Source organism: Miscanthus floridulus, chromosome 8, assembly GCF_019320115.1.
Source record: "Miscanthus floridulus cultivar M001 chromosome 8, ASM1932011v1, whole genome shotgun sequence".
NCBI classification, from domain to species: Eukaryota; Viridiplantae; Streptophyta; class Magnoliopsida; order Poales; family Poaceae; genus Miscanthus; species Miscanthus floridulus.
In genome coordinates this window covers 140,946,958-140,964,735 of record NC_089587.1, presented here as the reverse complement: position 1 = coordinate 140,964,735, position 17,778 = coordinate 140,946,958, and positions in this window count along the sequence as shown.

The window sequence follows — 17,778 nt, the reverse complement described above, 5'->3', positions numbered from 1 at the left end:
GCTCACCCTTGCGGTCTTGCCACTCTTACCGTGGGCGTAGAAGCAATTGATCCATACATTACCACTCAAGTGAATGGCATCCATACAATACCACGCCATATGGACGACGAAAGTAAAAACCCCCATGTTAGTGCTTATTTAGCCACCTAATAGTCCTTAACTAGGCATAAAGGATATAACCACTAGCACACTCTAAATTTAAAATCCAGATTTTTAACACACCTATATATATAGCTATAAGTCATCAAACTGATTTTATAAAACAAAACCTTTGTTTTAAATATCCATATGACAAGTTTAGTGTTGAACCTTGCTCCGATGCCAGCTATAACAGAACCGTCCAATTTATAAGAGCACAAGTACAATAGCAATCACCGAAGCGATCAAACCATCATACTTGAGCCCATATAAACCCGGTAGTCCGATGAAATCATGAAGGATCTCAAACAAACCAATATACAAACCAAGATCATACATGATTCAACACAACCAGTCACATGTTACATCACAGTTCACAAATAGTTCACAAGTATCTCACATACATCGGAGTTCAAATAGTTATTACAAACCAAGTTCAAATAGCAGAAGCAAAGTAGTTTGACATCAACATCACACTTAGTTCAAATACATGCCTAGTACCATGGTCATTTCTAGCAAAAGCAGAACAGAGAGGATAACTTAGAAGTACCATGCCCCATGGTTTAGTCCTCATTCATGGCTAGGATGAAGGCAGTTCTTACTAGTACCCATAATACATCATGTCATCTGCAACAAGAGGGAATAAACCCTGAGTACGAGAATGTACTCAGCTAGACTTACCCGTCATAAACCAGAAATAATATGACACCAAGGAGTATGCAAGGCTTTATCGATGGAGTTAGCTTAACAACATTTTGCATAAAAGCTTAAGTAACATAACTTGCAAGATTTAATATCTCTAGCATCAATTTGAATACCTATTCAATTAAGTATCTCTAGATTTGCACCTATACTAGAGCAATCACTTGATTAAGCTAACAAGCATTAGTAACCATATCTGATGTAATAATTTGAGCCTCATCATAACCATCAAGTTTCCATCAAGTTACTCTACGTTGCTGCTGCTTCAGTCAAGTTCTCACTATCTAAGAGAGATGGTGATTCGAATCGATTCCTACCCAGTCGGGGAATTATTCCTAACACAAACCCATACTTCCCCCATCGGGGTCGCATCGGGTCACCTTTGCTACAACTCAGGAACCAACTTCGTGGGTCCGATCAGCACTGCACCCTCAAAGATTCTACTAGTTTGCTAGGAAGTTTAGGCCTGGCCTGCCCTTGGACTCATGCCACTAGTTCTCCGCACATCCTTACTGCCTCTAGTGTGCGCACTTTCACTTACTAGGGCCCGACCTAAATTGAGCTACTCGGCTTCATGGTCAGAACGACTTATCCGACCAACTAAGTGCTAGGCATGCGTTCAACATGACATGAGGACGTACAGCGAATCAGTCCTTAACCAACACGGACGGGGATAAATAGGCACCAAGACCTCCATGCCTTGTGCTTCTCTATCATAATCCTGCTCGGTCTCCTTTTATTCATCAATAGATGGTTATTTCCATGATAGCAATTATAGTCAACCATGATAAGATATCTACATATATCCTGCAGGTGACAGAAATCACCTGACTTCTACCAAACTAAGCAAGGCTAAGAATATATTCGATCTAGGGCCTACCAAGGATTTGAAGATATATTTATCTAGACAAGAAGAATATATGCAACAAGTGTTTACAATCAACTCCTATAACCTAATGCATCAAACATAAAGGACACAAGTGATATTTGTCAAAACATAGGAGGCTTATAATGCTCTGGGGCTTGCCTTTCAAGAATGAGGAAGGTTGGTGGTTAGGACACTCAGGAAGATCTTCCAAGCCGACTCCTCCTTTTGCCTGAACCTCCTGCTCCTGGGCTGCCTGTTGCTCCTCTAGGTGCTCGGGTTCGAACTTGAGTAGAGTCACTCCTTCTGGCAAACCTATTGCATGCATATGCACAAATGAGTATCATGAATGCATAAGAGATGAGATGATATGATAAATTATATATGCATGAGCATGGTTATCTACAAGATGTATGATAAGTTTAACATTCATTGACCAAGTAGTTGTATAACTTTTTTCTAGTTGATCATTACTGAGTAGGTGCATATCTCTTCTATAGTATATGAAACCTACACTCACCAAGTTCTAGCAACTTAAAGTAAAGTTGTTCATCATTAGTAAGAGTCTTAGAACCTGTAGCTAACAACTAATCCCAATTAGCCTAAGCATCTACACAAGCATCACATAAGACAAACAATTTCAATTGACTTAGTCATTTCCTGCAGTAAACATTAGCTACTTATTTTGGCTATATCCGGAGTTCTACTCAACCAAATACTATGATCTTGGACTTTTGGAGATCTTATAAAACTTCCTACAACTTTCTTATAGTCATCTTAAGATGATTCAATGGCTATCAAGGACAAACAAAGCAATTTCCCAGATCTATCCAAAAATTTCCAAAAACAAGCATTTCTGGAGACCAACTTCCAACAGTTATAACTCTCAAACCATTTAGCCTATTGCCATGAAAATTTGACACAACAAATATAAGTCAGTTATCTACAACTTTGTTATTGACATGATTCATAGCACACGTCATCTTACCCATGATATTTACTTAACAACCAAAATTGTCTGAACAGTCACTATAATTGAATTATAGAGCAATTAATATTTCACTGCATACAAGCAATCAAATTTGGGCACAACCAATGGTGCCAACAGTTCTTAGGCATCATACACACTCTAGAAAACATGATGGTCAAGCCCAAATAAATTATTTAAATACCTTTATTAATTTATTTGGACACTAAGGTAAAATAAGGAAAATATATCAAAAGTGCACAATAAATTCTGAGAAAATTATAGTAATCTACATATGACCCCAATAGTCTACTGTACAAATTTCATGCCATTTCGATAAGTACAGCCATCTCTACAAAAATGACAAGTTGCATAGGATTATTTTAGCAAAAATACTTTAGCCTAGTGAAAAGTGTCCAACAACAGATTTCATATTTTTCTTACATTCATCCTATCACCATATCACTGTGTAAAAATTTGCATGATCATCGGTTATGTATTTTTACCCCATTTATTTTCACTAGAAACTAGCAATTATTTAAGATTAAATAGGAAGATCATATTCCAAGTATGCTTACAGTAGGTTTGGTATTTTTATTAGCTAGAGCATGTCAACACAAGATCAAAAAAATTGGAATCACAATTTTATCACTTTCCTAGCTCAAGTTATGCATTTTACAAGATTGAAATCAATTTAAAAGCACTTATTTAGATCCATTTAATTCTCCTAGAAAAATATCCTAAACAGTTGGTTTCATATTTTTATCAAATAGTACACTTCATGATGAATCTAACAAAATTAGGTTTACTCAATTTGAACACTCCTAGCTCTAGATATGAATTTTTGAAACATGCATTCAAATCTATGAAAACAAATAAGAAATCAAAGAACACACAGAGACTGACAGATGAGGCCCACGGTCAACGGGACCCGCTTTGTCAGTGAAACCGAAATAGAGGACGGTGTTTGACCGGTGATAGATCGCTGACAGTGAGGTCTTTGGCGATGAGGTTACCTCCGTCGTGTTCCTCTCATCAACCCACACCTAGGGGTACCCCCAGGTTGGGTCGGTGGCTCACTGGAGCAAGCTCACCGATGAGCATGGCGGACAGCGGTGGTCGCGCGATGGTACGTCGGCCATCTCCAGCCATGGTAGGCTCCGGCGAGTATGGTCCTACCTCTATAGTTACCTAGCACAGCTCTAGAGCAAGATCTAGCCATGGTGAAGCAGTGGGGAAGCCCAACCGCATGCATGGCAGCACGACAGCGGCGCTTGCCGTTCTAGCGAATCGACGGCGATAGGTGGGTCTCCATCTTTGGGAAAGATGCTATGGCTTTAGGTGACATGATAATGGGCACCAAAGAGGTCTACGGGTGGTCGGTTGAGGTCGGCAGCGACGAGCTCGTGCTCATGGCCATGGTGGGTACGGCGGGAGCGGCGATGCATTCCCACATGGCGGGGGCGGTAAAATGGATGGTGGATCTAGATTCTAGGACCTATGGCGAAGACTAGATGAGGGAGAGAGAGCGGAGGTGCACGTGTTGTGGCTGGCCATGGTGAACTTAAGCTCGGTGGCAGACCGTGGCCATGGTGGTGGCGGTGACTCAAAATGTGGCCTCACCTAGGCTTGAGCGGCTATAATGGCGGTTTGAGGTGGTAGAGGAGGTGGTGACGAAGATGTGGGTGAGGTGGATTGGATGGCAGTGCTACATGCATGGTGAGCGAGCATGGTGGAGGCACACAGTGATGGCGACGGCGGCGTGGTTTTGCTCGGCGAGCGAGAGAGAAGCAGAGCGAGGGCGAGAGAGAGGGAAATGAAGGGAGCAACGACATCGCCTCACTCTTCACTCTGCTACTACCTGATCAGCCAAGCCAACGCCGGCATATGGCCACCACATGGCACATGAGGCCTATGGCCAGTCGGCCACTGACGGTGCGGCAAAGGCTGGTTCAGGTTTGCGATCGGTGACTGACAGCGTGATTTCTTCCACCTCTATCTCCTAATCTATGGTGAGTTGGCAAAAACTGCATTACTAAGAATTGTAGAGCTATAGGAGATCTACAACTTTTCTTTAGAAAGTTTCCTCTAATTCACCATCATTTTCAAAGTGCATAGCTTCAAAGTATGGTACATCGAAACTAAAAATCAGTTCATGACTTAGAGAAATTTCTAAGTTTGAAAACAGCATTTCATTGCTACTTGTGAGCTATTTTTGAGCATGCTATGCACCGAATTAGGTCTTGGGCCAAAAATGAAAGTTGTTACTCTAGTCAAGTACTACAACTTTGCTTAAGGGTGCACTACCATGCAAACAATCTATGCTATAGTTCAACTTTGGTCAAAGTAGGATCATGAAAATTGGAGTTTCTAGAATAACTATGACTTGGGGACTATTTTGGTCCAAGTCATGAATACCAAACTTGTTCCATGTACCATCCTAAGTGTGTCTAAGGTGTTTTTGTGACCTCACAAGCATTTCATGCATTGGTCACACACAATGGCAAGCATATATATGTATATAAGCGACATCACATGTGATAAAGATAAAGTGAATGGGATGAAACTTCTCATGCTCATGCTCATGAATGCTTGGATGATGCTTGTGCTCATGAAATGCAAGTGCCCAATGCATGCTTAACACTAGGGTGTTACATCCCCTTCCCTCACCCATTTGCATTTTCCCAACCACGTTCCATGATGGTTTGAGGATCTAGATAAAGGTAACGTGCTTCATATCGAACTAGTACTATTTGTATGAACTTATTATTGCGTTCCATGCTAGTTTGAGGATCTCAATTGACATTTATTCTAATCGAAATCATGCTTATAGATGGCAAGTAGTTACCATACTAGGGTTGTGTACTCTACAACTATCGACCATAACTTTCCCCAACCATGTCCCTCTAGTATGTTAGACGAAATGATGTTTACCTATTTCTTGTAAACCATCTGCTTGCCTAATAGTCCGAGCAATGTAAATTTGAACAGGCCAGACATGTAACTCTTATATAGCTATGAGTAGAACTTTTGCCTGATCATCTGTGCTACAAACAGGAGTTGCACCATCTGTGGCTGCAAGCATGAATCCTAAAGCAGTAGCTTTAAACATAGACGAGGGAGTGTAGATGAACAGAACCTATGAAACCATGTAATGTAGCCATCTCTAGCTATCTGCTGCCTCTCGACTGTTGTGAGCCGTACGAATTGCTTGGATAGGACAGCATTGTATAGTTCACCAGATGACAGAACGGTCCGACCTGACTAAAATATTCATTACCATGTAATGTAGCCATCTCTAGTAATGATGAACACGGTTGAAAGCTCTAGTTTGGTTTTGGTGAATTGATGAAACCCTAAGTGCTAACCTAGTTTATCAAGTGATCATGAGATAGGTAGCACATTCCAAGTGGTGAAGCAAATGAAGATCATAGCATGATAATGATGATGCCATGATGATGATCAAGTGCTTGGACTTGGAAAGAAGAAAGAGAAAAACAAAAAGCTCAAGGCAAAGGTATAAACCATAGGAGCTATTTTGTTTTGGTGATCAAGACACTTAGAGAGTGTGATCACATTTAGGTTTGATAGATGTACTATTAAGAGGGGTGAAACTCGTATCGGGATGCGGTTATCAAAGTGCCACTAGATGCTCTAACTCATTGCATATGCATTTAGGATCTAGTGGAATGCTAACACCCTTGAAAATATTTGTGAAAATATGCTAACACATGTGCACCTAGTGATACACTTGGTGGTTGGCACATTTGAGCAAGGGTGAAGAAGTTAGAGGTGAAAAGAAGTTAGTCTTGCTGGTCACTAAGTGACCAGACGTTGGTCTCAGAGGGACTGGCGCGTCTGGTCAAATGTGTCAGCAAAGATGCTGGCATCGGTCATTTGACCGGATGCTAGGTCGCTCAGCGACCGGATGCTAGAGGCAGGGTCCAGTCCTATTGTTGGGCAGCGCACAGAGGCTAGGGTCTCTGACCGGACGATGGCAGGGTCTAGTCATGCTTGACCGGACACGTCCAATGGGCAAAATGCATTTCTAGAACCTTACTGGAAACGACCGGATGCTGGTGGCTCAGTGTCTGGTTAGTTATAGCGTAGTGTCTGGTCAACTCTAGTGACCGTTGAGATCGGGACATGTGGCTGTCGTCGGACGACCGAACGCTGAGGTCCAGCATCCGGTCAACATCACCGAAGCATCTGGTCAGCCCGCGTTGTGCCCAGTGAAGGGGTACAATAGCTCTATTTTGTGGGGGCTTCTATTTAAGCCCCATGGCTGGTTGAAGCTCATACCTTTGGCAATTTTCATTGACATAGCAACCTTGTGAGCTTAGCCAAAGCCCTCCCACTCATCTCCATCATTGATTCATCATCTTTGTGAGATTGGGAGTGAATCCAAGTGCATTGCTTGATTGATTGCATCTAGAGGCACTTGGTGTTTGTCTTTTGCTGCGAATTTTGCTTGTTACTTTTTGTGGTTGCCGCCACCTAGATGGCTTGGAGCAGCAAGGATCGTTGAGCGGAGGGTGGTGATTGTCTCCGGCTCCGATCGTGGTGATTGTGAGGGGTTCTTGACCTTTCCCTGGTGGAGAGCCAAAAGGTACTCTAGTGGATTGCTTGTGGCTTGTGTGATCCTCATCTTGTGTTGGTTGTGTGGCCCCCTATTGAGGGTTTGGCGTGTGAAGCCAATTATCATGTGAACCTCCAAGTGAGTGAATCGCCACAACGAGGACTAACTTGCCGACAAGCAAGTGAACCTCGTTAAAAATCATTGTGTTCATCAATGATTCTGAGGTGATTGGTCTTCATTGTTATTCATCCTTGTGATTGATTGGTTCCTTCATCTACACGGTGGTATAATCTTCTTGATCACTCTCATTACATTACCGCAAACTAGTTGGCAAGCTCTTTAGTGTAGGTAGTTGTGAGAGCTTGCTTGGTTGGTTGGTGTGGCTCTTTAGTTAGCCTTTGAGAGCACACTAACATAGGGTAGTGTCATTGCTATTGTGTGAATAGATACTATCTAAACTAGAATTGTGGTAGGTGGCTTGCATTTTGAGTAGGCTAGCACAACACTTTTTCGCCTCATAATTGTCTAACCATTTTGTTAAGTGTTGTTGTAGAAATTTTTATTAGGCTATTCACCCCCCCCCCTCTAGCCATTAGGACCTTTTAATTGGTATCAGAGCTGAGGTCACCGTGATTTGAGGCTTAACAACCTTCGGTAAAAATGGCTCAAATCAACAACACCAAGAAGCCACCCTAATTTGATAGCACAAATTATCCTTATTGGAAGTCAAAGATGACCACACACATCAAGTCAATCAATAGAAAGGTGTGGAAGGTGGTAGAAACCAAAATTGAGATTGGTGATCCGGAGAATCCCACCGCGGCCGAAGAAGTGCTTCTCCAAAACAATGACATTGCTCTAAGTGCTATTCATGATGCAATTGATGAAAGAAGATTTGAGCAAATCAAGAATATTGAGATAGCACATGAAGCTTGGAAGAAGTTGGAAGAATCATTTGAGGGCACTCAAGCCATGAAGGGTGCTAAGGCATATATCCTCAAAGAGAAGTTTACAAGCTTCAAGATGAAGGAGGATGAGTGTGCCAAAGATGTTTCATAGGCTTCAAGTGCTTATCAATGATCTCAAAGCACTTGGAGAAGAGGTGAAGGACAAGGACTTCTCCCACAAGTTCTTGAGATGCTTACCCTCAAGATTTAGCACATTGGTCACTATTCTAGTGAGAAGCGGTTTGGACACCATGACACCAAACCAAGTATTGGGGGATATAATGACCGATGACACATATAGAGATGATGATGAGAATGAAGAAAAGAAGGAGAAGAAAGATGAGAAGAAGGATGACAAGAAGAAGAGCATGGCATTCAAAGCCACATCATCCAAGGGCAAAGCTAAGCAAGAAACATCAAGTGAAGAAGATGAATCTTGGGATGATGATGATGATGAGAAGATGGCTCTCTTTGTCAAGAAGTTTGGCAAGTTCATGATGAAGAAGGGCTACCAGGCTAGAAGAAAGAAGTCTTCATCCAAGAACAAAGAAGAGTCAAGAAGGTGCTTCAAGTGTGGAAGCAAAGATCATCTTGTTGCTCAATGCCCATATAATAGCGACAATGATGATGACAACAAGAAGAACAAGAAGAAGGACAAGAAGGAAAAGAAAGAGAAGAATGACAAGATGGCATTCAAGAAGAAGAAGGGTGGTTCATATGTAGTCACTTGGGATAGTGATGCTTCCTAAAGTGATGATGATGATGATAGTGATGATAACAAGACCACCAAGAAGAAGGTTCTTGCAAGCATTGCTATCAATGAGAAGCCTTCTCTCTTCGAATCTTCATCATGCTTAATGGCTAAGGCCACTAAGGTATAATCTTGTGATGATGAAAGTGATGAAGAACATGATGATGAAAATGAACATAAAAATGAAAATGATAGTGATAGTGATAATGATGAACCTACTAAAGATGAATTATTTGACATGCTAGAGGATGCAAGAGAACACTTTGACATCAAGAGAAGGGAATGCAAAAGTTTGCGTAAGGAACTAAAAGACCTTAAGAAAGCCTTTGATGAGCTCAATGCATCTCATGAGAGGCTAGAGGAAGCCAATGAGAAGCTTGGCAAAGCTCACAAAAAGCTTGAAAAGGCTCATTCATCTTTGCTTAATGAGCAAAATAAAAAGAAGCATGTTGAAACTTGCAATGTAGGTTTAACTTGTGATATAATTGATGAATCACTATCCATGCCTATCATTGTTTCTCCTACTAACCCTTCTTGTAGCACCTCCACTTCTACCTCATCTAGTAGTGATGGTCTCACTTGTGATGCCTCACTAGTGGTTGAGAATGAGAACCTCAAGAAGGAGGTCAATAAGCTCACTCACACCTTGGCTAAGGCCTATGGTGGTGAGGACCGCTTGCTTATGTGCTTGGGTAGACAAAGAGCTTCTCTCTACAAAGAGGGATTGGGCTATACCCCCAAGAAAGGCAAGGCAGCCTTTGCTCCTCACAAGACTAGTTTTGTGAAGAACAATAGTCGGTTTTGCACTAGTTGCAAGCAAGTGGGTCATAAAGAGCAAGAATGCAAAAACAAGAGCAAAAATGCTAATGTATCCTCCATTAAGCTTGATCCATGCTATATGCTTACTAAAGGTATAAATTGTGTGAAGGCTAAGTTCATTGGTAAACCATGGATGGGCTCAAAGAAGAAAGCCATTTGGGTACCAAAGAGCTTAGTGACTAACCTTCAAGGACCCAAGCAAGTTTGGGTACCTAAAAAGAATTGATCTTCTTTTGTAGGTTAATTACAAAGTCGGAGGAAGGCATTGGGTTCTTGATAGTGGGTGCACTCAACACATGACCAGTGATGCAAGAATGTTCAACTCGATCAACACCAATGGCAATGATGGTTATGATAGTATCACATTTGGTGATAATGGCAAAGGCAAGGTCAAAGGGCTTGGTAAGATTGCAATATCCAATAACATGAGCATATCTAATGTGTTGCTAGTAGAGAGCTTGAACTTCAATTTGCTATCTATGGCTCAATTGTGTGATTTTGGATTCAAATGCATATTTGGGGTAGATGATGTAGAGATCATAAGTGTAGATGGCTCTAATTTGACCATCAAAGGCTTTAGATATGAGAATCTATACTTGGTTGATTTCAATGCTAGTGAAGCTAAATTATCTACATGCTTGTTCACTAAGTCTAGCATGGGTTGGTTATGGCATAGAAGGCTTGGTCATGTTGGAATGAAACAATTGAATAGCTTGGTTAAGCATGACTTGGTTAGAGGCTTGAAAGATGTTGTGTTTGAAAAGGATAAGCTTTGTAGCTCTTGTCAAGCTGGCAAACAAGTTGGAAACACCCATCCCAAGAAAAGCATGATGAGCACTAGCAAAGCATTTGAGTTATTGCACATGGATTTGTTTGGGCCAACACAATACACTAGCATCGGTGGTAACAAATATGACTTTGTGATAGTGGATGACTACACTAGATACACATGGGTATTCTTTCTAGTGGACAAAAGTGATGTATTTGCAATATTCAAATCATTTGTCAAAGGCATTCACAATCAGTTTGAAACAACCATCAAGAGAGTTAGAAGTGACAATGGTAGTGAGTTCAAGAACACTAGAATTGATGAGTTATGTGATGAATTTGGAATTAGATATCAATTCTCGGCCAAGTACACCCCACAATCAAATGGCCTTGTTGAGAGGAAGAATAGAACACTCATTGATATGGCAAGGTCTATGCTTAGTGAGTACAATGTAAGTCAATCTTTTTGGGCCAAAGCTATCAACATGGCTTGCTATTGTAGCAACCGCCTCTATTGTCACCCATTGAAAGAAAAGACACCATATGAGCTCTTGAATGGTAGAAAGCCCAACATTGCATATTTTCGGGTCTTTGATTGCAAATGCTATATCTTGAAGAAAGGCACTAGATTGGGCAAGTTTGACAAGAAATGTGATGAAGGATTCCTACTTGGATATTCCACTACAAGCAAAGCATATAGAGTTTGGAATTTAGATAGTGGTACTCTTGAGGAAGTTCATGATGTTGAATTTGATAAAACCAAGGGTTCACAAGTAGAGAATGAGAACTTGGAAGATGTTAGAGGCATTCAACTTTCAAATGCCATGAAGAACATGGGTGTTGGTGAATTGAGGCCTAGGCAAGTGAATGATGATGAAGATGATCAAGTACAAGTGCTCTCTAACTCAAATGTGCAAGATGATACAAATCAAGTTAGTACAAGTGGATCTCATGTCAATGAACAAGATCAAGTGGCTAGTACATCATCACAATCCAATGATCAAGCAAGTGCAACCAATCAAGTTCCAATCCTCCAACCAACCAATATTGTAAGGGATCATCCATTGGACACTATAATTGGTGATATTTCTAGAGGTGTGCAAACTAGATCAAGATTTGCTTCATTTTGTGAGCACTTCTCATTTGTGTCATCCATTGAACCAAAGAAGATAGATGAAGCATTGAAGGATGTTGATTGGGTGAATGCTATGCATGAAGAATTGAATAATTTCACAAGAAATCAAGTATGGGAATTGGTAGAAAGACCAAAGGGACACAATGTGATTGGAACCAAATGGGTCTTTAGAAACAAGCAAGATCAAGATGGTATGGTGATAAGGAACAAAGCAAGATTGGTAGCACAAGGATATACACAAGTTGAAGGTCTTGACTTTGGAGAAACATATGCCCTGGTTGCTAGATTGGAAGCAATTAGAATCTTGCTAGCCTATGCTTGTGCCCACAACATCAATCTCTATCAAATGGATCTTAAGAGTGCATTTCTCAATGGTTACATCAATGAAGAAGTATGTTGAGCAACCTCTCGGTTTTGAAGATGACAAGAATCCCAACCATGTGTACAAGTTGAAGAAGGCATTGTATGGCTTGAAGCAAGCACCTAGAGCATGGTATGAGAGATTGAGGGACTTCCTACTCTCTAAAGGGTTCATAATGGGCAAGGTTGACACCACTCTTTTCATCAAGAAGATTGGAAGAGATCTATTTGTCTTGCAAATCTATGTTGATGATATCATATTTGGATCAACCAATCAAGATTTTTGTGATGAGTTTGAAAAGATGATGGCTAATGAGTTTGAGATGTCCATGATTGGAGAGTTGAGTTACTTCCTTGGTCTTCAAATCAAGCAATTGAAGAATGGTACATTTGTGAGTCAAGGCAAGTACATCAAGGACATGATCAAGAAGTTTGGAATGATTGATAGCAAAGTCATTAGCACACCAATGGGAACCAATGGCAACTTGGATAGTGATGCAAGTGGAAATATTGTGGATCAAAAATTGTATCGGTCTATGATTGGAAGCCTACTCTATGTGACCGCATCAAGGCCGGATGTCATGTTTAGTGTATGCATGTGTGCAACATTTCAAGCCTCACCAAGAGAAAGTCATTTGAAGGCTACAAAGAGAATATTGAGGTACTTGAAGCATACACCAAATGTTGGTTTGTGGTATCCCAAAGGAGCAAAGTTTGAGCTAGTTGGTTACTCTGACTCGGATTATGCGGGATGCAAGGTTGAAAGAAAGAGCACCTCGGGCACATGTCAATTATTAGGAAGATCACTTGTTTCATGGTCATCAAAGAAGCAAAATAGTGTTGCATTATCAACCGCCGAAGCCGAATACATATCCGCCAGTAGTTGTTGTGCACAAATACTTTGGATGAAGGCCACTTTGAGTGACTTTGGAATCAAGTTCAAGAAAGTGCCATTGCTATGTGACAATGAGAGTGCAATCAAGCTAACCAACAATCTGGTTCAACATGCAAGAACAAAGCACATTGATGTCTACCACCATTTCATAAGAGATCACCAACAAAAAGGGGACATTTGCATTGAGAGTGTAGGCACCAAAGATCAACTTGCCGATATATTCACCAAGCCATTGGATGAGAAAAGGTTTTGCAAGCTAAGGAATGAGTTGAACATATTGGATTTCTCAAACATGTGTTGATGCACCCCTCACATGTATGACATACCTCTCTTTTGAGCAATCCAAGGTAAAAGTTGATTGGCATGGCATACATCCTTGCTAAGACATGCTTAGTGCATCTAGTCACATTTTCAATTTTATTAGGACCTTTCAAGTGGTTCTATTAGGCTCATTCATGAAAATCAAATGATTTTGATGTTTATATGGTATCACTATTGCTTCTATGCTTGACTTGATCTAGTGATAGCATATGACATGTTTATGGGCTTGTAAACTTAGTGTTTAATCTAGAAAATGAACTCTAAGTGTTTAACTCAACATGGTACAAGATAACCCTTATTTGGAGGTGTGAAGAAGCTTGTCCTTGGATCAAACCGAGTTAAATATCTTTGGTAAATGATCTAGATTAGACCAAATTTGGGAAAATGATCCTCACCCCATTGATTGACATTGATAATCTCAACCCTACAAGTGGTATTATCTACATTTTAAGCCCTTGTGGTCATTAATGACAAAGGGGGAGAGAAACAAAGATATAAGTGATAGGGGGAGAAATAACAAAGATGTTAGTACATGGGGATGTTAGTACATGGGGAGAAAGTCAAAAGATATACTAGTGTACCAAGATGGTGAAAAGACAACAAAAAGGAAGATTTTGACATAGGGGGAGAGATATGACAAAGGAAAGGAATCAATTAAAATTTAGAGCACACAAGTAGGGGGAGCAAGCTCATGAACTTGTATGGTGCATTTGAATGTGCATTTCATATGTTTGCTTGCATGGCATAAGTTTTAAATTTCGATATCCATGCTTGTGCGATGTATGCTAGTTGTAGGTTTGAATGATAAAATGAAAAACTAGCATGCATAGGATATCTAATGATTTCATTTCCAAGTATTTCCAAGTGGTATCTTTTCAAAGTATGTTTTCAAGTAGTATAAAGCTAACCATGGTGCTAAGGATGGTATAATGGTGCACTCCAATTGGTATCACGCTTCAAAGGTCCATCTTTTATACCTTAGCATCATTTGGTAGACATTGACTCCTATATTTCCTATCTAAGCATATGTGCAAGGTATAATTCAAACTCTTAGCACATATGTACGGGGAGCAATTGCTACCATTTGTGGTTCATGAAACTTGTCCATATTCTTTTACACATGGTAAATATGCTTGGGCAAGCAACATGGATTCAATTGAATTTTATTTCATATCATTGTATAAGGGTTGTCATCAATTACCAAAAAGGGGATACTGAAAGCTCTAGTTTGGTTTTGGTGAATTGATGAAACCCTAAGTGCTAACCTAGTTTATCAAGTGATCATGAGATAGGTAGCACATTCCAAGTGGTGAAGCAAATGAAGATCATAGCATGATAATGATGATGCCATGATGATGATCAAGTGCTTGGACTTGGAAAGAAGAAAGAGAAAAACAAAAAGCTCAAGGCAAAGGTATAAACCATAGGAGCTATTTTGTTTTGGTGATCAAGACACTTAGAGAGTGTGATCATATTTAGGTTTGATAGTCGTACTATTAAGAGGGGTGAAACTCGTATCAGAATGCGGTTATCAAAGTGCCACTAGATGCTCTAACTCATTGCATATGCGTTTAGGATATAGTGGAATGCTAACACCCTTGAAAATATTTGTGAAAATATGCTAACACATATGCACATGGTGATACACTTGGTGGTTGGCACATTTGAGCAAGGGTGAAGAAGTTAGAGGTGAAAAGAAGTTAGTCTTGCTGGTCACTGAGTGACCGAACGCTGGTCTCAGAGGGATTGGCGCGTCTGGTCAAATGTGGCAGCAAAGATGCTGGCGTCGGTCAATTGACCGGACGTTGGGTCACTCAGTGACCAGACGCTAGAGGCAGGGTCCAGTCCTATTGTCAGGCAGCGCACAGAGGCTAGGGTCTCTGACCAGACGATGGCAGGGTCCGGTCGTGCTTGACCGGACATGTCCGATGGGCAAAATGCATTTCTGGAACCTTACTAGAAATGACCAGACACTGGTGGCTCAGCGTCTGGTCAGTTACAGCGTAGCATCCGGTCAACTCCAGTGACCGTTGAGATCAGGACACATGGCTGTCGTCAGACGACCGGACGCTGAGGTCCAGCGTCTGGTCAACATGACTGGAGCATCCAGTCAGCCCGTGTTCTACCCAGTGAAGGGGTACAATGGCCCTATTTCGTGGGGGCTTCTATTTAAGCCCCATGGCTAGTTGAAACTCATACCTTTGGCAATTTTCATTGACATAGCAACCTTGTGAGCTTAGCCAAAGCCCTCCCACTCATCTCCATCATTGATTCATCATCTTTGTGAGATTGGGAGTGAATCCAAGTACATTGCTTGAGTGATTGCATCTAGAGGCACTTGGTGTTCGTGTTTTGCTGTAGATTTCACTTATTACTCTTGGTGGTTGCCGCCACCTAGATGGCTTGGAGCAGCAAGGATCATTGAGCGGAGGGTGGTGATTGTCTCCGGCTCCGATCGTGGTGATTGTGAGGGGTTCTTGACCTTTCCCCGGCGGAGAGCCAAAAGGTACTCTAGTGGATTGCTCGTGGCTTGTGTGATCCTCATCTTGTGTTGGTTGTGCAGCACCCTATTGAGGGTTTGGCGTGTGAAGCCAATTAGCGCATGAACCTCCAAGTGAGTGAATCGCCACAACAAGGACTAACTTGCCGGCAAGCAAGTGAACCTCGGTAAAAATCATTGTGTTCATCATTGATTCCGAGGTGATTGGTCTTCATTGTTATTCATCCTTGTGATTGATTCATTACTTCATCTATGCGGTGGTATAATCTTCTTGATCACTCTCATTACATTACCGCGAACTAGTTGACAAGCTCTTTAGTGTAACTAGTTCTGAGAGCTTGCTTGCTTGGTTGGTGTGGCTCTTTAGTTAGCCTTTGAGAGCACACTAACATAGGGTAGTGTCATAGCTATTGTGTGAATAGATACTATCTAAACTAGAATTATGGTAGGTGGCTTGCATTTTGAGTAGGCTAGCGCAACACTTGCTTCGCCTCATAATTGTCTAACCATTTTGTTAAGTGTTGTTGTAGAAATTTTTATTAGGCTATTCACCCCCCTCTAGCCATTAGGACCTTTCAACGGTGCGCTTACGTCGGAAGCCAGTTCCAGCCCTGGTGTCCATGTGTGTACAAAGCCTAGCCTCACTCCAATTGTTTGACTCCTACTGTATCCCCCACTCAACGGCGTCTCCCACCTCCACCTCAATCAATGTATGTCGCACCACTCCACCTCTCCAGCCCTCTGGCTCGCCGCTATCCATAGGCCATAGCTTGATCCATGCGGCAATCATGTCACTGACGGTGCTCCCTACTAAGGTGCAAATTGTGATCATAGACCACCTTGCTATGACCTTGGAGCAGCCCGTGGATGACCTCCGCAGCCTACTAGCGACCTTCTTGTCCACACTCCATATCTACGACAACCTCACCGTCGGTCAGCGTCTGGCACTAGATCGGTTTAGACACGGGAGGACATGGGATGACCCCATTGACTACAAAGCCCTACTTGCTGGCCTGACCTAAGTCAGCAACCCGAAGGCTTGCTTTCTCACTAGGATACAAACCGTATTCACGGATAAGCATAGCCCTCGACCATGCCTCGATGATCTCGCCCATGCCGCTAAAGGTGGGCACAATCTAGCGGCCTTTCTGGTCGCCCTATTGCTCTATAGGCAAAATGGCGATGCCGGTGACGACGACTATATGAGGCGGTACATATAAGATGGGTCGAGGGTGGGGAAGTATCATGGGCGACAGCGGTGGGTGGCAGTAGCAAACAAATGAGTAGGTGGCTAAGCAACAAGGTGTGTGTGCTGTGCTGCCTCCCAGCCACTATATTGGTCCTCGGAATGATGTGGGACAAGTTGTTGCTGCCGCTGCCAGCACAGGTGCGCGGTGATCTTCCATGCGTAGGTAGCATCTGCAGCTATGTAGACGGATGGGAAAGAAGGGCTCTGTATTGTAGTGAGGACTATAGGCTTTGCCAAGAAATCCATTTTTTGAATGGAAAATTAGAATAAGAAAATTCACTCTTTTCGAATATAGTGTATTCTAGCATTTGAAATTTGTCCTCAAATATAGTGTATTCTGCAGCTTTTGATTTTCTATTGCTTTTGCTTTTCTGTTGTTTTGTTTCAATTTTATTTGTTTCCTTTAGGCCTTGTTTGGATGCATGTGTAACCACTTCAATCCACATGTGTTGTAGTGGAATGGAATGGAACTTAGTTTAATTCCACTCGAATCGACTTCAATACATGTGGATTGAGATGAATACATGCGTATCCAAACAAGGCCTTAGGGATTCAACGAAAGTACTAGTATGAAATAGGTTTCCCTATATAACATGAGATGTGTCTAGCCTGTTCAGATTTATAATGCTCAGACTTTCTTATGTGTGCAGTAAACTTCAAATAGCTATGTGGCTCCTCTATTAGGCATTAGATCAATGGGAGACTTGATTTGATGAATTCCGTTATGCATATTTACCATACTACAGATCAGAAAGAGAACTAGAAAGAAACCAGTAGGCAAA